The sequence below is a fragment of the Alligator sinensis genome, unplaced genomic scaffold (genome assembly GCF_000455745.1).
Source record: "Alligator sinensis unplaced genomic scaffold, ASM45574v1 scaffold159_2, whole genome shotgun sequence".
In the NCBI taxonomy this organism is placed as follows: domain Eukaryota; kingdom Metazoa; phylum Chordata; order Crocodylia; family Alligatoridae; genus Alligator; species Alligator sinensis.
Window position 1 is genome coordinate 225,917 of NW_005841992.1, and position 7,842 is coordinate 233,758.

Sequence of the window (7,842 nt, forward strand, 5' to 3'; positions counted from 1 at the left end):
TGGGGGGTGGGGGGAACAGATCAAGGTCCCTGCAGTAAGGGAGGGGGTAGGTCTGGGGTAGGCATTGCCCAGCTGGTGTGGGGCAGGACACTGGATGCAGCCTGGGTTGCTGGTCCAAGGGGTTCTGAGGGAGTGGGGGGGGCAGCTCCTGCTGTGCTCACCATGGGGGAACGTGTCCCCCAGATTTGTGCATGGGGTGAGGGCTGGGCTGCTCACTGTGGGCTCAGGGCCAGGAGCTGCTCTAGCCTTTTCCTGGTGGCTGTGCTCGGGTTGGGCAGGGCAGGTGGTAGCGGCACTGGGAGGTGGGCTAAAGCGGGGCTAGAGCCACCCCAGAAGTCACTGTAGTGCCCACCCTGTCCTGACCACAGCTGCTGGTTGGAGGCTGGAGCAGCTCCAGCCCTAGCCTGCAGCGGCAGCCTGCTCTTGCCCCACACACTGATCCAGGGGTCACGTGCCTCCCCTGGGGGTGTGTGCAGCAATGGGAGCCACCCTTTGGACGAGCAGCCATCTCTGTCCTGTGCCTCAGCCCACTGTAGCTAGGCAGAGCCTACCCCTGCCCCAACCTCACTTCCTCCTCCACTGTGGGGGCTTTGATCTGCCTCCCACCCCTTTCCTCCAACAGACCTACCAGCTGGATGCTGCTCTCCATATCAGCAGTTAGATCCATATTGGTCGATGTGGCTGGTCAATAATTGGCCATCAGTATCAGCCCAAAAAACTTTTATTGGTACATCCCTTAAAAAAACAAAACAAAAACCCCTGGATTTCTAAAGTTTTATTTAAATTTGGATTTTTTAAATTTAAATTATAGCTAAATGTTTGGTATGTTTGTTTTTTTCTTTTTAAACATAAATCTTAAAGTGAAATTTGAATTTAATACAGCACAGGCTGAAGTATAAATTTAGTATAATCTGTTAACATGTTAACTTTTAAGTTGGTGAGCCTCTACTAAAAACTGGGGTTAAAGGCTGTATTTTCTTAGATATAAGAATGAGGGGGAAAACATCTAATTTTTTAGGTCAAACATAAAAAAATAAATAAATAAATAAAAAAAAAAATGCCAGTTTCATGTACTGGAGGCTTAACCCTGCAAGGAAGGGATGCAAGGTCTATACTACTAGATGCAAATCATCAGCAGTAAATCACAGGTGTTGGAACCTGCCTTCTGACTCCAGCAGACACCATGGGTGCTTAAAGACCTAGAACCCTACTCCCCTCCCAAAAATAGATTTCTACTTTCAGCTTGATGTGCCCCTGTGCCAAGTGCAGTACATGCCCAGAAGAGGAACAGTCAGTTTGACCTCACTTGCCTAGCTTCTGTATACCTCACACACTTAAGCAGGGCTTTTTGGCACATTTTATTTAATAGCCAATTTAATCAGCTATTAAATGAAAGTGCCAAAAAGCCCTGCTGAAGAACATGAGATGCATGTGAGAAGCACGCCAGCCAAACCATCATGATTTCTCTTTTGGTAAAGCACTGTTTTGTGGGGGGGGTTGTCACTCCTTCCCCCCCCCCCCATCCCAATCTCATGGGTGCTTCTTGATCAGGATTATCTATTGAGCACCTAGGTGGTATCAGACTCCTGTTTTATTTTGTCTACCAGAGCTCTCGTTAGCTCAGCTCTCAAACTGACTGCTCGTGATTTTACACTCATAATGTAGGCTTAGTCTCTAGCTCATGGGAGAACAGCCATCTGCTCAGTAACTGCCAACCCTCTCCCTCTGGGTACTTCGGTTTAAATGGTCTTTCTTTGTCCCTTTTGTACATGTACGCAGATGTAAAGTTAACTTCTCAAGTGCACTGTCTACTTCTCTAAACTAAAATACTGCAGCACAAAAGGCCAGCAGAAATTGTGGCTTAGGGGGGAGGGTTTTGGTTGCTTGTTTTGTTTGTTTGTTTTGGGGGGGGGTTGGTGGGCGGGATGCAGGGAGGGTGAAGGGTGTGGTGGGTTTTATCACAGGTAGGACTCTTGGTTGGTTAATTTCTTGTGTGGAGGAGGGAGAGGGAGCTAGAGCAGAGTAAGGAGCAATAAGTGCAACAAAGGACCAATGCTGAGCTCAAGATGGTGTCGGAAAAGGAACAATGTTCTGTGGAGTGCAAACTAGTCTTGATTTCAACACCTGGAAACTGGAGGGGAAAACTGCCAAGTTTCCAACTTAATGCAGTTTGGTACAAATACAAGCAAAAAGTTAATCTAGGTACTAAGGAATGCTTAATCATTTTATAGCGTACTAAAATGTAAGATTTCTAACAATCCAAATATGCAAAGCTATGTATTTTTAATATGTATATCTAGTTTGTGTACCTAGGAAACATGTAACGACTCTATTATAAAAAATTGTATTTAGTTGTAAATTGCCGTATTTTAATTGTTATATTAACAAATGAAAAATAATCTTTCTTTAAAAAAAAAATACAATGGGAAAGTTGGTTTTTTTGTTTGTTTTTTTAACCCCCCCTTCCCCACAAAAGAGTGCTTCTAAATTGGGCTTTTTGGCTTGCTGATTTAAGTCAGCTTTTTTTTTTTTTTAATCAATCCTCAGAGCTCTCAAGTGACTGAAATTTGGCTTCAGGAGAGTTTTTAAGATTAGCTTGTTAATTACACTGTACTTTTTGGTAAGAATGTGTACCAAGGGGGTGGAGATCTTAAAGAATGAGCCTGACGTGTATGTTTCTGAGTTTAGGTAAGAAATGAGTTATTGAATATCTTGAAATCTTTTGATCTTTTAACTTATAACATGCTGCTGAAGTTAAGAACAGAAAAATAACTGATTTGAGCACAGCTCATGAATAGTTGGTTTTACTAACACTCATAAAATGTGCTCCAAATGTATGGCTGATGCACGTATATTAGCAATTCATGTGAACAATTTAACACGTACAAATGTGCACTCTTAGTTTGCTGAAATGGCAGTTGCCTTTTTATTGCAAGAAATGATCTTAACATCTAGTGAGAAATCATTCAATACAGTCCATCCTTGGTAAAAAGATCTTTATACTACTTTTAGCATGGGGTCATCTTTTGAAACTTCTAGAACAGTTAGAAGTTTTTGCCATAATTCTTGACTTCCCCATATTGATTGTTAGCTTGTAATATGTTCAGACTAACATAAGCCTGTTGCAAAATTTCAACTTGGACATGCAATCTTAGTTTTCCATCTGACCTTGTATGGGCATATGTGTACCTGCAGTGCTGGATAGTGTGACAAGCAAAGAAAAGGAGCTGAAGTGTTAGAGCCAAGCTTTCTTGCTGAAAATCCTTAAATTTCAAGACTACCAGATTGATCACCATCATACTGAATAAGTTTTTCATGCCATTATGGAATCAAATTGAAGATGAGTGGAGGACAGACAATTCTTTCCAATAACTGTAAAAGAGGTTTACCTTGTTTGGGTGTTTATTCTACAGCACCAGAAAGACAAATGGGAGGGGGGGAAGACCACATCATTAGTTGTTGTTTCTAGGCCAGCAGAACACTGACTCTGAGTGTGTATACTGAGCAAGAACTTCCAGTCTCTTGAATGACTTGTTGAATGTCTTGCCTGCAACATTTGAGCGATGGATTCCTTCTGAATTATTACAATCACTTCATACATTTTATTTTTATACAATGTTATGATGTTAGTATCCTGTCTTGTGGTACCTTCTTTCACCAGCAATATTATATACTAATGTTTAAGTACAACCTGTGCAAGTTTCACTATTATTGCCTTGCCTGTACCCTTCCCTAGTGCTTGTGAGATGATTGCCTTCTCAATATCATTTACAAATAGTTATTTATCAAACTCTGCAAAGGTTTGGAGCCTGGAAACTGCATTTAATGCTCAGAAACAATGATATTGCATCTTTCTTTCTATCTATCAGTAATTCTGTCTCGGAGAGCTTCTTTTTGTGATGGAGACCATGCCATCTTTTTGGAAGTTTCTTCAGATGATTATTCAGCAAATTTTAGTTTTTGTTGTACAGACTTTTTTTTTAATTGAAATCTATGGCAATTGAATAGATATTTGATCTGAGTGTGCTTTATATTGGATCCATGTTCAAGGATGGTACAGTTGATGACAACTTCACTCAGATTCACAGTGAAGTTCTTTCCTTGGTTTTTTATATAGCGTTTAATGTGGATGCATGATAATTTGCAAACAGTTTTGTACAGCAAACATTTTTTCAGATTTTTCTAGCAAAAATCTTGTTTTTTCTGTACACAAGTGTATGGTCTTTGTCACAGTCTACATCATGAGAACTGTGAGTTGCAAAACATTTCCAAGGATTCTTCTGTGGGTGACAGATCTAGTTGATGCCAGTGTCCACATCTGGGGGTCTGTGAGACTTTCTAGGAAAAATAACTCCAGAAAGTGTTGATAATGTTCTTTGGCTATGGAATGGTAGTCTCTTACCATTATGATTCATTTTTCCCCACTCTGTGGTGGCAACACAGAGTGAACCAATAGTATTTTCAGCAAGATAATACTGTGAAGTTAGTGATGGAATACATTTTTCTTCTTTTTTTTTTTTTCCTTCTTTTTGGAGGTGAATGTGTTTGTTGATACACAAGTGCTTATGTTAGCAAAGCCACCTGTGATCATTATTCTGATGATATTGTGTGTTCCAGTATTGCAAGAAGATGCAGTTGAGTTTTTGACTGCAAAACCCACCCCCATTAGCAGTGACCTAGTTGACTTCCCAGTGCCCAAAGCAGGTTTAATGAAGATCATGTAAAGAACTTTGTATCAACCAGTCTAGCTTCAGAAAGAAAGCTACATTGGTGTTGAGACTTGTCCAGCTCTGTTAATTGGGTCTGTCTTCCTAGATTCACTGACATGTTTATCACTAGATTTGCTTTGTCCTCACATTTCAGGTAGTGATAGTGTATTAGAAAATGGATGACTTTTAAACCAGAAAATAAAAAATGGATTAAGGAATACTTTTGCTCACTATTGATAGGTTTGTCTCCCAAAATGGGGCAAGTGCTCAATGCATGAAAATAACTTGGCTGTTTTATATCACACCTAGACTTCCTGCAAGCTCTGTGAATTTTGAGGGGGACAATAAAACATCATCCTCTTACGTATATGCCTAGTAAGAAACACAAGGCAGAGGCTAGTCTTAAGACTCAAGCGTCTGTCTTGACAGCAGCACACATTAATCCACGGGCCTGAAAGAGTAGGACAGTTGGAAATCCCTACCATTGCATAAGATGATGAAGGGCTGAGTTAAATTGCAGTCCCAGCTGCCTAACATCCTGCAGGAGATTAGTTCAAGGATACCTCCTACATTGATTGGTTGACCAGTACCGAATGGAAATCTTTTTTCACGGATGTTTTTTCATACTAGTTTTCACAACTGCATGAGAAATGGGGTTCCTAATGAGTCTTCAAATACATGACCTACCACAGAGTCTAGATTATCTGATATTGATAATGGGACATTAGTGCCCAACGGAACACCTTCAGGAAACAGCACTTCTGACTTGTTTGCTGTTAATATTCATGATACCTTTGCTTGCTTTTTGTGTTAGCTGGTCCTTTCCTAGACCTGTTTTTCATTTGAGATCAATCTTCCAGGTTTTCTTCTCTTGCAGTCAGCAGGCTCACTATGAACCGGTTCATTGAGTGGTCTTGGTTAAATTAGGGCTGTATGACAGACATACAGGAATTGCACTTGAACTAATTGTGGGATGGTAGGGGAGAGGCTATATTTTGTTTCTCCCGTATACAAAAACCTAGTATTTCTTCATTATAAGCACTGACAGGGTTGTGTTCCTCCAGGTATCTGCTGGAGAAATAACTTGGAACATTGAATATTGGCATAGTTTTGTTGGGTTTCACTTGTGTTCTGCCTTCAGCTAAGCATACGTCAGCTGTTAACTCTGACTTGCCTGTCAGTGGAGGCAATGCATTGCATTTAAATAATGCCTGCCTCCTGGCCACTCCCCCCCCCCCCCCCCCCCAAAAAAAAAAAACAAAACAAAAAACCCAAAAACTTTCCAACCTGTATTCTCACTACTTCAGCAGCTTGAGGCTGTCAGTAAATAACTTTCCTTAATCTGAAGTCTAGGTAGAAAAATAACTAATACAAGGCATATGATGAAAAAAGGAAACAAATTCTAGGACTCACTTGTCACTAGTTTATTTTAATGAATTTCAGTTATCTCTTATTCTAACACTCGAACCAAACATATTTCCTAATGAATGGTACGATACCTGATTATTTTTCTTCCAAGCATCCTAGCCCTAACAATTGCTATGTCTAAGCACCTGTATTTCTGCCATGGTACTTCCAAAAGGAAAAGGAACAATGGATGGGACTAGGCAGTTGGTACTTCTCCTTAATGAAGAAAAGCTGTTGTTGAGGAATTCTTTGAACATCCTGCTGCTGTTCGTGGAGATCTACTGACAGTTCTTAGACAAAAACCTTTCTGTAATGCAAGCAGCAGAAAAATAGCTTGTTGAAATAATAAAGTATTGCACATAATGTGCACTTTCCAATAGTATATTTACTTCCATGTATATATGGAAGTAACAATTGCATACTACTACAGATAATTTTTTTTAACCCCAGGCACTGGGCCCTCCTGCCATAAAATTAAAAAACAAAACAAAAAAACCCTATTTATTAACAGAGCCTCAAACTTCCCTTCTCTGCAATTCTTTAAAGGATTTTTTTTTTCGTTTAAAAAAAAAAAAAAAAAAAAATTCCTTTCCTCCTGCAGCTTGTGTGAACAAACATGCCTGAAGGTTAGTAGACTCAGGATTTTGAACTTGTAGGAAGCCTGTTTCAGAGTTAAGGGTATCTTACAGATACTTGCTTCCATCTAGTCGCATCTTTTTGAAATTCAGTTGATAGTTTGGTAGAAAGAGAAGAGACGGTTCAGATCATAGAGCACTGATGATATGTTCCAAAAGACGTCATTTAGGAGTGTGATTTCAGTGTTCTGAACCAGCCTCAGTTTTGGAAATGACCCAGAGTATAATACTAAGTTGAATGAATTGCAGTAATCGATTTTATGCAAGGGTCTACCTTTCACGGTGGTAACCTCAATCCACTGGCCAGATGTGTTCAGCCAAAATCTTTTTTTGTTTTAATCCACTGGGGATAAACCCCATAGTCGGAGGGTAAGATCCTGACCATGCTGGTCTGAGGTGCTTCCACCAAGATGACATCATCTTAGCCTTTTCCAGGTGTGGTTGAATGAGCAAGCATCATCCACGTCCCAGTTTGGTAGGCAGTGGGCTAAATAACCAACAAAATTGGCAGGATCAAGTGTGAGACTGACCACTTGCACTGGGTGTTGGTCGGTGCAGTAAAACCAGTAGCCTGCATTTTTATTAGCCCTCCTGTGCCAGGAGTGATTCTGAGGGCTGCCATGAGGCTGCCGAGTGGCCACCTCTGTCCTGTCTAGCCTCTACTCAAGTCTCCCTGGATCTCAACCGACTCACTTTTCTGCCACACCTTCATGTTAAAGGACAGTAACGAGTGGAGGTTGCTGCCAGGGCTGGTCACTGTGGGGTGTCTCTTTCTCTCTGTCTCTGTGCCCTTTTTCAGGCCCTACCAGCCCTAAGGGCTACATGTGTGGCTCCTTCAGCCCCTACAGCTATGCCCATGCATCTCAGATTATACAAGTTATCACTTCAGCATTTGTCCCTCACCCCTCTGCACTGCTTGGCCCTTGTAGCTTCAAAAGCTTTATTGGTTATTGTCCTTCCCAGCCGTGGCCCCTTTCCTCTAATTAGGTCCCTAGTCCAAGGTTCAGTGTCCTAGATCTTGTAGCCAGCCCATAATGAGCAGTCTTTCCCCTGTACAGCTCCCTCTTTCCCCCCCCCCCCCCCCCCCCCCC

General features: G+C 41.3%; 1 protein-coding gene across 1 annotated transcript in view; it reads left to right on the plus strand.

The window, feature by feature from the left end:
* Positions 1-7,842, plus strand: part of SCAMP1 (secretory carrier membrane protein 1) — a 78,071-nt gene that overhangs the window by 17,949 nt on the left and 52,280 nt on the right. The gene's annotated exons all lie outside the window — the stretch shown is intronic.